We start from the raw sequence: 15,592 nt of genomic DNA on the forward strand, positions 1-15,592 counted from the left end.
GAGGCACGCTGGGACATTTGATATATAGGAAGGAAACACATATGGACCTATATGTCAACAATGCAGCTCTGTACTTAACACCTTGGTACACAGGGCGAAGTCCATTTGTGACAAGAAGAGCTTACTGAGTGAATTACAACATCTAAAGGAAACCTTGAGAAGAAATGGCTACAGTGAGAAACTAATAGGAAGAGCTTTGAGGAACAATAAGAAGAGAGGAGGAGAGAGAGCAGAAGAGGATGACACAAGAGGTTGTGTGTTCCTGCCGTATGCAGGACCACCAACGGTGAAGATCGCAAGAATCCTTAAGAAGCATCAAGTGACGACCATCTTTTACACAGCAATGAAAATCAAGGATATTCTTGGATTGACCAAAGACCCTCTAGGACTAACGACACCAGGTGTTTATAGAACTGGATGTGAATGTGGAATGCAATACATAGGGCAGACGCAACATTGCATTACACAGCGACATGCTGAACCATAAGAACACGTGTGTCCTGGACAAGTTGACAAGTCTGTGGTGGTAGAACACAGCATCAACGAAAAGCATACCTTTGAATTTGAAGGAACAAAGAAGTTATGCAGCAATGGCGGATTTTGGGATTCAATGATAAAAGAAGTGGTAGAGATTTGCCTGCATGAAAATTTAATTAATCGAGACAGTGGTTACCATCTCAGTACAGCCTGGGATCCTGCAATTAAAAGAAATTTGGCAAGAATGCTCCGTTCCAAAGGGGATTGCGGCCGGCACTGATATGAACATACACCGGGAATCGATGCCCGCACACACATCCTCCCCACCACTGGTGGCACCCAACTAATCTTCAGCATTCTTCAGTAGCACCATATTTCAAAAGATTCTATTCTATTCTCCTCCTTCGTAGACTGATTGCACTTCCCCATTAGTCTACCAATAAACTGCAGTCTACCACCCGATTCACCCATAACTGAAACTATCTGATCATTGCATTTCATGTCCCTACGAAGTATTAAACCAAGGTATTTGTATTAGTTGGCCGATTCCAAAAGTGACCCATTGATATTGTGGCCATAAGATACTACATTTTTTTCATTTTGTGAATTGCAAAATTTTATATTTCTGAACATCTAGAGCAAGTTACCAGTCTCTGCACAAGGTTGAAATCTTATCAGAATCTGATTGAATATTTATGCAGCTTCTTTCAGATAGTACTTCATTATAGATAACTGTATCATCTGCAAAAACCTTACTATTAATATTGTCTGCAAGGTCATTAACATACAACATGAACAGTAAGGGTCCCAACACACTTTTCTGGAGCACACCTGAAGATACTTCTACATCTGATGATGTGGAAGTCACGAATTTCACTTGATACACCATATGAATGTACTTTTGAGAATAAGCATAGGTGCAGTACTGAGTCAAATGCTTTTCAGAAATCAAGAAATACTGTGTCTACCTGGTTGCCTTGATCCAAAGCTTTCACTATGTAATGTGACAAAACTGCATGTTGGGTTTCACATTATCGGCATTTTCGAAATCCATGCTGGTTAGCACTGAGGAGGTCATCGTGTTTGAGGTACCTCATTATATTTGAGCTCACAATAATTCTAAGATTCTACAACAAATCAATGTCAAGGATATTGGACAATAGTTTTGTGGATCACTTCTACTGCCCTTCATGTAGATGAGTGTGATCTGCACCTTTTTCCAAGAACAGGGCATGGTTTTTTGTTTGAGGTATGTATGATAGATTATAGTTACAAGAGGGGCTAACTCAGCTGCAAATTCAGTAAAGAATCTGACAGGGATTCCACTGGGGGCCTGGAGCTTTGTTCAATTTTAATGATTTCAGCTGTTGCTCAACACCATGGACACTAATATTTAGTTCATTAAACAACGGAAAATTCAGGATGGGCATAACAATATAATGAAAAGGACAGTTGCTACTCACCATACAGCAGAGGTGCTGAGTTGCAGACATGCACAAACAACAAAAAGACTGTAACACAGCTTCCAGCCAACAAGGCCTTTGTCAAAATTAGATGACATATACACACACTAATACTCACACAAACACAACTCACACACACATGACTAAAGTCTCTGGCAGCTGAAACCAGACTGCGAGCAGCAGGCATTATGGGAGAGAATGGAGGAGCGGGCAGAAGTTCAGCTACTCTCTTGTTCTTGGGATGGGAAACTATCCCTAAAGGCAGAAGCATCAGAGCAATGATCGGTAGAATGAGGATGCAGAAGGTAATGGAAATCACTGTATTAAGGACACATAACATGTATCCACAGGACATGCAGCCTGTAATTGAAAAAGTGTCATGGTGATCTCTGCATTGGCAAAAGATTCTGGAATAGTCCCCCATCCAGATCTCCAAAAAGGGACTACCAAAGGAGAGGTGACCATGAGAAAAAGATTGAATAACCAGCAAGAGGATCATGTGCTACAAGTCGGGGTGTGGAATGTCAGAAGTCTGAACGTGGTATGAAAGCTAGAAAATCCAAACAGGCTCAATCTAGATATAGTAGGTGCCAGTGAAGTGAAATGGAAAGGAGACAAGCGTTTCTGGTCATATGAGTATTGTGTAATATCAACAGCAGCAGAAAATGGTATGATGGGAGTAGGATTTGTTATGAACTGGAAGGTAGGGCAGAGAGTGTGTTACTGTGAACAGTTCAGTGATAAGGTTATTCTTATCAGAATCAACAGCAAACCAATACTGACAATGATAGTTCAGGTTTAAATGCCAATGTCACAAGCTGAAGATGAAGAGATAAAGTATATGGGGATACTGAAAGAGTAAAATGGTATGTAAAGAGAGGCGAAAATCTAATAGTCAAGAGGGACTAAAATGCAGTTGTAGTGGAAGGAGCAGAAGGAAAGGTTACATGAAAATGTGGGCTTGGGACAAGGTATGAGAGGAGAAAGACTATTTGAGTTCTGTAATAAATTTTAGCTAGTACTAGATAATATTCTATTCAATAATAACAAAAGGAGAAGGTATACTTGGAAAATGCCAGATGATATGGGAAGGTTTCAGTTAGGTTACATCATGGTCTGACATAGAGTCCAAAATCAGATGCTGGATTGTAAGGTATTCCCAGGAGCAGATAAAGACTCAGGTCACAATGTAGTTATGATGAAGAGAAGACTGGATTTTAAGAGATTAGTCAGGAAGAATCAATATGCAAAGAAGTGGGAAACAGAAGTACTAAGGAATGACAAGATATGTTTGAAGTTCTCTAAGGCTGTAGATACAGCAGTTAAGAATAGCCCAGTAGGCAGTACAGTTGAAGAAGAATGGACATCTCTAAAAAGGGCAATCACAGAAGTTAGAAAGAAAAATGTAAGTACAAAGAAGGTAACTGCGAAGAAGCTGTGGGTAACAGAAGAAATACTTCAAATGATGGATGGAAGATGGAAATACAAAAATGTTCAGGGAAATTCAGGTATATAGGAATACAAGTCTCTGAGGAATGAAATAAATAGGAAATGCAGGGAAGCTAAGATGAAATGGCTGAGTGAAAAATGTGAAGAAATTGAAAAAGAAATGATTGTCAGAAGGAACTGACTCAGCATATAGGAAAGTCAAAGCAACTTTTGATGAAAGTAAAAGCAGGGGGGGGGGGGGGGGGGTAGGACATTAAGACTGCAATGGGAATTCCACTATCAATGCTAAATGCAGAGGAGAGAGCAGATAGGTGTAAAGAGTACATTAAAGGTGTTTGTGAAGGGGAAGATTTGTCTGATGTGATAGAAGCGAAACGGGAGTCGATATAGAAGAAATAGGGGATCCAATATTAGAATCAGAATTTAAGAGAGCTTTGGAGGACTTAAAAGCACATAAGGCAGAAGGGATAGATAACATTCCATTAGAATTTCTAAAATCATTTGGGGAAGTGGTAGAAAAACGAATATTAACATTCATGTGTAGAATGTATGAGTCTGGGGACATACCATCTGACTTTCAGATAAATGTCATCCACACAATTCTGAAGACTGCATGAGCTGACAAGTGTGAGAATTATTGCACAATCAGCTTAACAGCTCATGCATCCAACTTGCATATAAGAATAATATATAGAAGAATGGGAAAGAAAGTTGAGGGTGTGTTAGATGACAATCACTTTGGCTCAAGGAAAGGTAAAGGCACCAGAGAGGCAAATCTGATGTTGCAGTTGATAACGAAAGCAAGAATAAAGGAAAATTAAGACACATTTATAGGATTTGTCGACCTGGAAAAAGGGTTTGAAAATGTAAAATGGTGCAAGATGTTCAAAATTCTGAGAAAAATAGGGTAAGCTATAGGGAGAGATTGGTAATGTACAATATGTACAGGAGCCAAGAGGGAAGAATAAGAATGGATGACCAAGAACAAAATGCACAGATTAAAAAGAGGTAAGACAGGGATGTAGTCTTTTGTCCCAACTATTCAGCTTGTACAGCAAAGAAGCGAAGATGGAATTGTAATTGTAATTATAATTTTATTTATCCTGTAGATCATACATTGTGTGCAGAGAAGCACATGATGATACAGGACAAGTAAAAAATGGAGATCAGATGATACATGGTTAAAATGATTATGACAGTGCTATTATAGTGTTAAAAAATACTTGTTTAATGCCAAGAAGCAGAAAAATGTATAGGTGGATATCTTGTGGAAAATTCAGAATTGCACACTATTTCTAAATAAGTTCACATTATTAGGCGAAAGAAACACATAGTCAAATAACATGGATAATTCAAAAGTACCCTATACACTGAAAAATCCATTACTAAAGTAAAACAGTAAAGGTGACACACTTCTGTATTAAGGTGTCCAGGTTTACATACAAAGTACAGAACAAATTTTTATGTTTTGGGATATTCATCTATACTATAAAAACACTTCTGCAATAAATATTTGTGCACAGCAGTTTCAAATTTTGAAGTATCTTTATTTTGTTTTTAATGTTATTAGGTAGCTTGCTGTACAGTCTGTTTTGTTTGCAGTGGTCCATTCTGTTTTAGTGTTGTGTATGTGTGTTGAACATGTATATCCTTCTTTCTCATTGTGTTATATAGATGGATACTCTGGTTAGTCGATAGAAGACTGTTGCTATTTTCTAAGACTTTCCTAACAAATATTATTACTGGGAAGATATACAGACATGGTAGTGGAAGAATGTGAAGTTTCTTAAATAAGGGCTTGCATGAGCTTCTTGCCACAGCATTTTCTAGGGCTCTTACAATTCTCTTTTGACATATAAAACAAATTTTGCTGGCAGATGCATTTCCCCAAAATATTACGCCATATCACAGTAAAGACTCTGCCTGGGTGAAGTATACATTTTTTAGTGTCTTTTTCGATGTGCAGTCAGAAAGAATTTTGATAGTTTAACAAATGGTATTCAATTTATTTGTAATGGATTTTGCATGTTGAATCCATCTTGGATCCATATTCCAAGAAATTTTGTAGAGCTTTCATCTTCAAGGGTTCTGGTGTTAGTGATCATTTATTCTGCACTGTGTGTATGTGCATTGTAACTGTTTTTTTTCTGTGTTTATTTCTAAATTGTTCCCAGAAAATCAGTCTGTAATGTGAGTGGTACTCTTTTTAATCTCATTGAGCAATTCTTCTCTGGTCCTTTCTTTTATTATTACATTTAATTCATCTGTGAATTTTATGTAATTATGACTCAGACTGGTTGATTTTAAGTCATTTACAAAGAGTAGAAACAGAATTGGCCCTAGAATGGAGCCTTGTGGTACAACATACTTAATGCTCTGCTTTTCTGAGCAGTAGGACTTTATCTTGTTCCCTTTTTGGATACCAAGCTCAACTACTTGCTCTCTATTTTGAAGATATGATTTAATCCACTCCTAGGTTGGGCTCCTGATATCTACATATTTAAGTTTCTTAAGCAAGATGTTGTGTTTGATGACACTGAATGCTTTAGAGAGCTCTAGAAATATGGCTGAGATTGCAGCTCAGTTTCTGTACTCAGAGAGAGTGAGTTTTTGAGCTGTGTGATCTCCAAAGCCTGTGTTTCGTGTTTTTATTTTACAGTTCATTTTTACATTTACAAATATCTGGTCAATGGTGGTAGATTAAGTCTTTGTGATACAAACTGCTGTTTCTACAGTAGATTTCATGTTAAATTTTTGTGAGAGATTCAGGAATTCATTCTTTTCTTTGGTGTCCTTTGCAAAGTCAGTATTAAAATCACCATATAGAACAACTGTTCTGTTTTTTGTGTTGGCCTGATGTAGGTCTATATTAACAAATAGTTTAGTGTCCACTATCTCAACTCCTGATAGCTCTACATCTTTTTCCTTCATTATTTCAACAGGAAATTTTATATTTACAAAGTTTATATTATTTCTTATGAATATAAAACTGCCAACATGTTTAAGAATTTTTCTACAGTAATAACCACCTATCATAGAGTTAGGTAGGGACACAATATGTAACTTGTCCTCATCAAACTAATGTTCTGTGAGACGCAATAATAAGGTTGTTTTTAATGTGTTTTCTAAGAGGATTTGGATTGTGCTTATCTGACTTAGTGACTGCACATTTTGATGAAAAAGAACCAAGTTCATATTCTTCTGTTTTACATGTGAGTTTAGAAATAAGTTGTTACTGTGACTTATCTGTGAGTTGGCAGGCTGATTTTCACATTTTAATTTTTGTTCCTGGCTTGAAACCATAAAAATCTGTCATGTATTTTGCCTTTGGCTCCTCCTTAAGCTGTGCTGTGCTGCTGGTCCAGTTCTTGTTGATTCTGCTGCTGTTACTGTTGTTGTTGTTACTGCTGCTGCCACTGTTGCTGCTACTGCTTAAAAGACAGATTCAGAAGTGGGATTAAAATTAAAGACAAAAGGATATCCATGATATGATTCGCTGATGGCATTGCTGTCCTGAGTGAAAGTAAAGAAGAATTACATGATCTGCTGTATGGAATGAACAGTTTAATGAGCACAGAATATGGATTGAGAGTAAATTGAAGAAAGAAGAAAGTAAGAAGAAATAGCAGACATGAGAACAGCAAGAAACTTGACATCAGGTTTGATGGTTACAAAGTAGATGACGTTAAGGAATTCTACTATCTAGGCAGCAAAATAACCAGTGATGGATGGAGCAAGGGCATCAAAAGCAGACTAGCACTGGCAAAAAGGGCATTCCTGGCCACGAGAAGTCTATTAATATGAAATATAGGCCTTAATTTGAGGAAAAAGTTTCTGAAAATGTACACTTGGAGCACAGCTTTGTATGGTAGTGAAACATGGACTGTGGGAAAACTGGAACAGAAAAGAATAAAACATTTGAGATGTTGTGCTATAAATGAATGTTGAGGATTAGGTGGATGGTCAAGCTGAGGAATGAGGAGGTTCTGCACAGAATCAGAGAGGAAATAAATATGTGGAAAACACTGAGCAGAAGAAGGGACAGGATAATAGGACATATGTTAAGACATGACAGAATGATTTCCATGGTAACAGAGTGAGCTGTAGAGGTTAGAAACTGTAGAGGAAGACCGATATTAGAATACATCCAGCAAATAATTGAGGATGTAGGCTGCAAGTCCTACTCTGAGATGAAGAGGTTGGCACAGGACTGGAATTCCTGGTGGGCCACATCAAACCAGTCAGAAGACTCATGGAGGGAAAAGAGAGAGAGAGAGAGAGAGAGAGAGAGAGAGAGAGAGAGAGAGAGAGAGAGGGTTGTGTTGCTCACATAGAATGCAGCACAGTGGTTGCAGCTTAGCTTGTAGATGGGATGGCGGTGAGGTTTGTGACAGTCCTGCCACAAGCATTACCTATCCCATCAAAGGCAGGTCTACATGTGACACCAGTCATGAGATCTACAAGCTAAGCTGCAACCACTGTGTTGCATTCTATGTGGGCACGACACCCAACAAGCTGTCTGCCCGCATGAACGGCCATCGATAAACTGTGACCAAGAAACAGCCGGACTACCCTGTTGCTGTGCATGCTGCCCAACATGACAGCCTCCATTTTGATGACTGCTCCACAGCCTGTGCCATCTGGATCCTTCCCAACACCAGCTTTTCTGAATTATGCAGGTGGGAAATCTCCTTGCGATATGTTCTACATTCCCGTAACACTCCTGGTCTCAACCCTTATTAATCACCGTCCTTACCCATCTAGCCCCTTCCCTGTTCCCACCCCAGCACTAAATGGCCCTCTATTCCATCAATGTACCCAGTCTTCTTACTGCTCTTCTTTTCGGCTACCCCCCCCCCCCCCCCCCCCTCCCTTATCTAACCTACCGACTGCAACTAGTTGCCCCACTCTCCATCTCATCCCTGCACATTCCCAGCAGCACGTTACCCTCACCCATACCTACCCTAGTACACTTTACCCTTTCCACCTTTACCCCGGTATCCCTGCTACTCCCATCCCCAGCCTCCTCCGTACACCCACCTGGTTGCATCTGCCATAATGTCCTGCTGCTCACAGTCTGGTTTCAGCTGCCAGAGACTGTGGTCATGTGTGTGTGAGTTGCATTTGCCTGAGTGTGTGCATATGTGTATGTCCTTATTATGATGAAGGACTTATTGACCGAAAGCTAATTGTATGACAGTCTTTTTGTTGTGCCTTTCTGTGACTCAACATCTCTGCTATATGGTGAACAGCAACTATCCTTTTCATTATATTGATACTTGTTTCATTCATCTTTTTCATGGTACAAAGATTTAATAGGGGCAATTCTCCTGGGTTTTTCTTAGTAAAGGAACATTTGTAAACAGAGTTAAGCAGTTCAGCTTTTGTTTAGCTTCCCTCAATTTCAGTTCCTGTCTCATTCACTAGGGACTGAACACTTTGGTGCCACTAATGGCCTTTACATGCAGCCAGAATTTCTTTGGGTTCTGTGAGCAATCACTTGACAGTATTCGAACACAGTGGTCATTGAAGGCGTCAGGCATTGCTCTCTTGACAGACAGCCAAACACGTTTCATTCAGCATCTTTTTATCTAAAGCTCAACACTTTGTTTTACACCTATTATGCAGTAATGCCTGTTTCTATAAAAGCTTCTTTACAGTGATTGTATACCGTGTAGATTCCCTCCCATTATGAACTGTTACACTGGGTACATACCTATCCTGTGTGTGGTCAACTATTCTTTTAAACTTGAACCAGCGTTTCTCTACATGCTCCTGTCCTGTGCTGAAAGTTTCAAATTCCTCACTGAGATATGACATAACTTATTTTTTATCTATTTTGCCAAACATATATATGTTTCTGCTTGTTTTATTTGCCCTTTGTACTTTGATGATCATTGTTGCCACAACCACACATGGTCACTGATACCAGTTTAGATGTGGACATCCTCAAAGAGGTCAGGTCTGTTTGTTGCCATTAGATCCAATATACTTCCATCATGAGTAGGGTTCCTAACTATCTGTTCTAGGCACTTTTCAGAGAAGGCATTTAGTAAAGTTTCACAGGATGTCTTATCATGCCCACCACTAGCAAAACTGCAAGTTTCCCAATTAATTGTTGGATGATTAAAGTCTCCAATGATGATTACAGTATGATTGAGGAACTTATGTACAAGTGAACTGAGGTTTCCCCTTGATTTTTTGGCTACATCAGGAAATGAGTCTGGTGGGCAACAGAAGGATCCAATTATCATTTTATGCCCATACCAGATACTGAGTTTTGCACAGACAGTCAGATATGCAGCTTCAGTTTCTACCTCAGTGCATCTGAGTTTCTTGTGTACTGCAACAAATACACCCCCATTTCCCATTTGCCTAGTTTCAATATACACTTATATTCTCCCCAAAAATCTCACTGCTATCAATATCCAGTTTCAACCAGCTTTCTGTACTTAGTATTATGTGAGCTTCACTGCTTCTCATGACCACTTCAAACTCTCGCAGTTTACCATTAGGAATTAATATTCTCATCTGCCAAGCATCTTTTTTGATCTTATATTGATGATGATGATAATGTTTGCTTTGTGGGGCACTCAACTGTGCTGTCATCAGCACCTGTTCAAAGTCCCAATTATTTCACAGTCCAATGTTTTACACAGTCTTATCTACCTACTGTCACTCATGATGATGATGATGATGATGATGATGATGATGAAATGATGGGGACAACACAAACACCCAGTTCCTGGACAGAGAAAATCCCCAACCCGGCCAGGAATCTAACCCAGGACACAATCTTACATTTATGCTTCTAGGTTTCCTACAGCTATTGTTATCTGTATTGGATGGAAAAAAAAAAAAAAAAAAAAAAAAAAAAAAAAAAAAAAAAAAAAACTTTTGTGCGCCCCACACATAGTCAGCTACCTGAGTAGGAGCCTCTGATAGTACACACCTGATCTATTTAGGGGAACCCTACAATTGTCAACCCAGTGTTCCAAGTCCAGGAAGTTGCAGCTTAGCTTATCACAGAACCTTCCAAGTCCCTGGTTCAGTCCCTCCACTCAGCTTTGAGCCAAAGGGCCACAGTCAGTTCTCAGGACAATGCTGCAAATTGGGAGCTTCACTAATGTGCAAGGCTGGTCTTCTCAACCTTCTCTGCCAGTCATTGTAATGACCCAGGAATTACGCCTGAGCCCAGACGACAGGCATCATTTATTCCAACTTGCGCCACAGTCTGCAACTGATAGCACCATTTTATTAGACCATGGCCGATTTCTTGTCCTATCCTCACCTTATCCTACCCTTCTTTGCTAACAGTTTCATATGTTTATAGTAGTTCTGTGATGTTTCTGACATATCCAATACCATTGTGCTATTTTATGGTCTATGGACGAATAAATAAGAGAGAGTGGGGGGGGGGGCAGAATGGAAGAGGAGGGGGGGGGGGAGGAGAGAGAGAGAGAGAGAGAGAGAGAGAGAGAGAGAGAGAGAGAGAGAGAGAGAGAGATAGAGAGAGAGAGAAAGGTGGGGGGGGGGGGGGGGAGATGACAATCTGATAATGTGGGACAACCAAAGTCTTCATTCAAAGTCTCGTTCTAATATACATCAATATCAGTGATATAGTTTATAGATACTCTGTTCCCTTGGCAGATTCATTCCTCAGAAAAGGAGTACACATATCATATGTACAGTTCATAATTACAACTCATTAACAGTGCACATGATGCTTTGTGATAAGTCACTTTTCTTTGTTTCCAACATTAATGGGGCTGTTGTTGTAATACTATCATTTAATAAGACAAAGTTGCTTTGACACTTGGCTTATTTCATTCAAGTACGACCTCAAAACGGGGAGAGTGAAATTTTATTTTGTTTTGCCAATGTTGAACTAACCCTAGCACCACGCTAATGAAGGGGAAGAAAAAAAGGTGAAAATGTTCTGTCCAATTATATGCCTCATGAGACGAGGTTTCCATTGGTCTCTTTTTACTAAATAAAAAGGTGAATCTTAAATATACTTGTTCCACAGCCATGAGAATCGTCTCACTTTTGGGTCTATGGAAGGAAAAAAAAAAAAAACTTAATCTAATCCAATGGTAAGACAGAGACATGAAACTTCCAGAGGAGGCTGGTTTAGTACCAATGCACATGCTCGCAGTTTATTTATTATTTTATTTATTTTTTTGGTAAGAAGAAAGGTGTGTTCAGGGTGACGCCACTACAGATACAATGTACAACAAAACTATGTTGAGAGACCCAAGTGAAGACTCACTTGTTACTAATGTAATCTAGTTGTCACTTAAAATACCGAAAAAAATAGCAGAGCTTCCGTTCATCTACTAAATAAAGTTATAAACTGAGTGAACGTGTTCTTCTAACTGCCAGGACCTACGTCTAACTTTCTTATCCTTTTGGCATTATGACGAGCAACTCTGCAAAAATCATTTCGTCACCGTTCAAGACTAAAATTTTTGAGTACTTGTCAAACTCTTTCTCTAGCTAACTTGTCTCAAGCACAAAATCGTTTATCCCGTGTTCGTGTACGATATGCATAAAAAAACACCTTATATGTGTTCAGCATGTAGCCATATTTAAAAATTAATTTGCGACTTGAAAGCAAAATAAGTCGTTCCACATTGTTAAGATTTATCGTCCAAGTGATCCAAGGAAGAGAAACTAAAACTGTTCCAGTGTTAACCAGCAGTTCTCTAGAGCACGTATAAGGGGTGAGATACTGATAAACATTTCCTCTCTCTCTCTCTCTCTCTGGCACCAAAAAGTTGGCTTCGGTCTGCCATAAAAATTCTTGTTACAGGAGCACATGCCTTAATCCAACCTACTTAAAACTTCAGATATGGCAAGGTTAAAGCACGAAGAATGACTATGGCGCACATTCTTAGAGGGATTTGTACTTTCGCATGAAGTCACGCAGCTTTGGGAAATTGTAGTAAATTGAAAATAAAAACGAAATATGATTAACCTTTGCGTAGGTATATCGACTGAACCATATTCAATGTCACGCGTCAGATCAATATAAATTCGCTTCTTCAAGTAGTGATACGAAGCTACAGAATAACCAAAGCATTATTGTTATGTACACAAGTTTAAACGGCGCGGCGTTCTGGACAAGTGAAAAACAGCACTAGCTAGACCACAATATGGCGCCCTTTCTCATGTGTGAATCGAGACATACAGTACAGCAAATCTTAAGTGATTACAAGTGAAGCAGAAGTAAGATATCTTTGATTAGCGACGCTGTTGGCGTGGAATTTTATTCAAAAGTAGGTATAGAATGCTGTGGTTTCAAGTAATATTTATTTCATAAGTTCGAGTTTTCTGAATGACCTATCGGTAAGTTCAGTACAGTAGAAGTACAATGTCTTCGTATAAAGGCCGGATTTGATACTTGAATTTACAACAATGTAGCTGAGAAGATGTGTAGAAAGTCAGACTTTTGTTGATATTTAAATTCGGTGGACTATAAACTGATAAACACACTTTTTACAATGTTTTTGAATTACTAAGTCCTGGATCACCTGTAAAGTATTAAACTTACCGCTTATGTAGTTTTTTACGTGATAGTTTACTGTGTTATGCAGTTCTAGACCTGAAAACTTTGCTTCATAATGCAAGACTTTTGTAAGCCTTAAATTGTATTGTTGGCCCCATACCTTTGCGTATGATTGACTCAAAGTTTTGATTCTACCACATTTGTGTATAGCTTCATAAAGCTTTGAGACACGTCGAATAATATAATGATGATAAGCACTCGACGCGTAGAATGATTGCAGATTACGTAATGTATTTTATGTATTGACCACTAGTTACTAAATGCCCTCATATTCTTCAATGTCACTTTGTACGAATTTGATAATTCGTGAACAGAATCAGCAGCAGATCCTCAAGAAGTCCATAGCAGTTACGTTTAATTATTGTCTATATAAACTGTTGGCTGCATTGTGAGAAATTTAACTACAGTTAATGAATATTTGTATGTTGTGTAAGAAGTAGACTTAGATTATATGCATTACAGAGTTGTTAAGTTAGGACCTACATAGCACCATCTGATATCATCGAAATTTTATTTGGAAAAGATAGCTTTTAATAAAATAGGAGTATTAGGCATGAGGAGAGTGTCACAGGGACAATTGAATCTACTGATACCAGATGTTGGCTTTGTCTTGATGATAATGATGACGATGTGGTTTTTGACACATGCATAGAAAGGAAGAAAATGTAACAATAACAATATTTTCTGTTTTTGATTCTATTGTATTTTTTGAAATGTTGGTTGTTGTGACAGGCCGAACTGTTGCTTAATCAGAGGCATAGGTTAGTGACTTGTGTGTGTGTTGGTAAAGCAAGTGGTGAGAGTATGAAATTTTAGCTGTAGTGACGAATTGTTCTCTAACTAGGGTGAGGTATATGTTAGACTGAAATATTACAATTTAGATGCAACTTGACGAAGCGGTATCGAACAATTCAGTTAATGCAAAGATATACCTCAGATGTCATGTTCTATGCTTAAATATGGGACATCATAGTCTTTGATGAAATCAATGCTTTATATTTGATCAATCAGCTGCTTTGGTAATCATTTTTTCTCAAATCTCATTGTACTCTGTTGTGGGGTGTTGATTATTTTTGAGGTGTTAAAATATTTTGTCTCGTTGGGGTTTGAATCCAGATACATTCCTATTGCAGGAGAATTCTACCTATTGTATTGCCTGAGCATGACTCATGACCAGTGCTTAACTTTGCCAGTATTTTTTCTCCATCCCTTAAAGACTCAACAAAAACTTCTGTGAGGTGGGACTGACAATTCTTCTACTAGAGATGCTAATCCCACAGCATCATGTGAAAGTCTGTCTGGAGTTTGGAAGCAATAACAAGATGCTTGTTCCAGCTATGAGCTTGTGCAACATGGCTGACAACATGTGAAAGGCAAATATCTGAATTTGGTTTCCAGTATGGCGGGGTTAGGTCATTTGGAATTATGTTGTTCAATGATTTGGATGACATGTCCTCTAATATGGACATGCATTAAACAGTAAACCTGGGTGAGAACAATTTTTTTAAATTTCTTTGTGATTATTATTTATTTTTTATCTGAACGCCTTTGCTCGTGTGCTTTATATTACCTTAGACTGGGCAATGATAATCAGTGGTGTGTGTGTTCCAAGAAACAAATCAGGCTTTACTAATAATCATCCATTGGCATACAGGTAGCAGCATTTTTCAGTTTTTATAAAGTTCATCTCTCTATGTCGAAGATATGATTGGGTACTGACTGTATGGCTGCCCCTGCAGACTGTAACAGTAGATGTGAGTTGGCTCCTATTGCTGAAATTGCATTTGAACCAGTTAGAGCCACCACACTCTTCCTTACTACTTGAAGGTCCCAGTCTACCATTTGCAGTGGGAAGCAGGGACAAAGAATCTTGAGACACTATGATAAACATATTTTCCAGAAATGATTTAGAGCAGTGGCCAAGACATCCAACCCAGGAGGAAAATTTATTGGATTTGCCAGCAACGAATAGGCCCTAAGTTTTATGTTTGGTGAACACTAATGTAGAGATCAATTGCCACAGGGGTACCATAGCATCACTGATCACTGATGTCAAAGTAAAAGTCAAATGATTGGAAACTAACTGAGCAGTGGAGGATCTCTGGCAGAAATTGACATACTGTAGGCTGTATGCTAGAAGATAGTGAGTGATACAGGGTATGGACCCACAGTAGTCCATTAAGAATATTAGAAAAGCTAGTAGGAAAATAGAAAAACTGTATAGCAGATTTAAATGAAGGAGATTGAAGTTGAAACAAGCACACATAAATTGTGCGAGAAGCCTTGAATGGGTTAGAAAAGAATGTCTTTACCTTCTGTGTTACGAAAAAACTTTGTAGTGTTTAGGTCCTCCTTAAAATGTCTTAAATAAGTTGTCTGTCCAAATTGTCATTGATGATACAGCACTGAACTGGAAAATGATAAAATATGGTGAAAAAACTAAATAAATTGTTTTATTAAATATCATAATGCAATTTTTATGTATGACCATTGCATTACCCTTACAATCAGAAGACAACAGCTAATGATCCAACTGCAAATGAATATCATCCCAGTCCAAAATCAAGGAACATATACAGGGTGGTCAGAAATAGGCTGCAAAGTTTGCATAGATGTTGCAGTGTGGGTTGTA

General features: G+C 38.5%; 1 protein-coding gene across 5 annotated transcripts in view; it reads left to right on the top strand.

Moving 5' to 3' along the window:
* The window catches only part of LOC126284361 (zinc finger protein 436-like), a 264,952-nt gene that overhangs the window by 159,121 nt on the left and 90,239 nt on the right, over positions 1-15,592 (top strand). For 4 of the 5 annotated variants that reach the window (XM_049983231.1, XM_049983229.1, XM_049983232.1 and 1 more), the window contains exon 1: positions 12,544-12,670. The exons of the other annotated variant lie outside the window; for it this stretch is intronic. The gene's annotated coding sequence lies outside the window, so the exon portion shown is untranslated. Of the gene's footprint in view, positions 1-12,543; positions 12,671-15,592 lie in introns of those variants that run through there. 5 annotated transcript variants of the gene reach the window in all.

The sequence above is a fragment of the Schistocerca gregaria genome, chromosome 8 (assembly GCF_023897955.1).
Source record: "Schistocerca gregaria isolate iqSchGreg1 chromosome 8, iqSchGreg1.2, whole genome shotgun sequence".
NCBI lineage: Eukaryota > Metazoa > Arthropoda > Insecta > Orthoptera > Acrididae > Schistocerca > Schistocerca gregaria.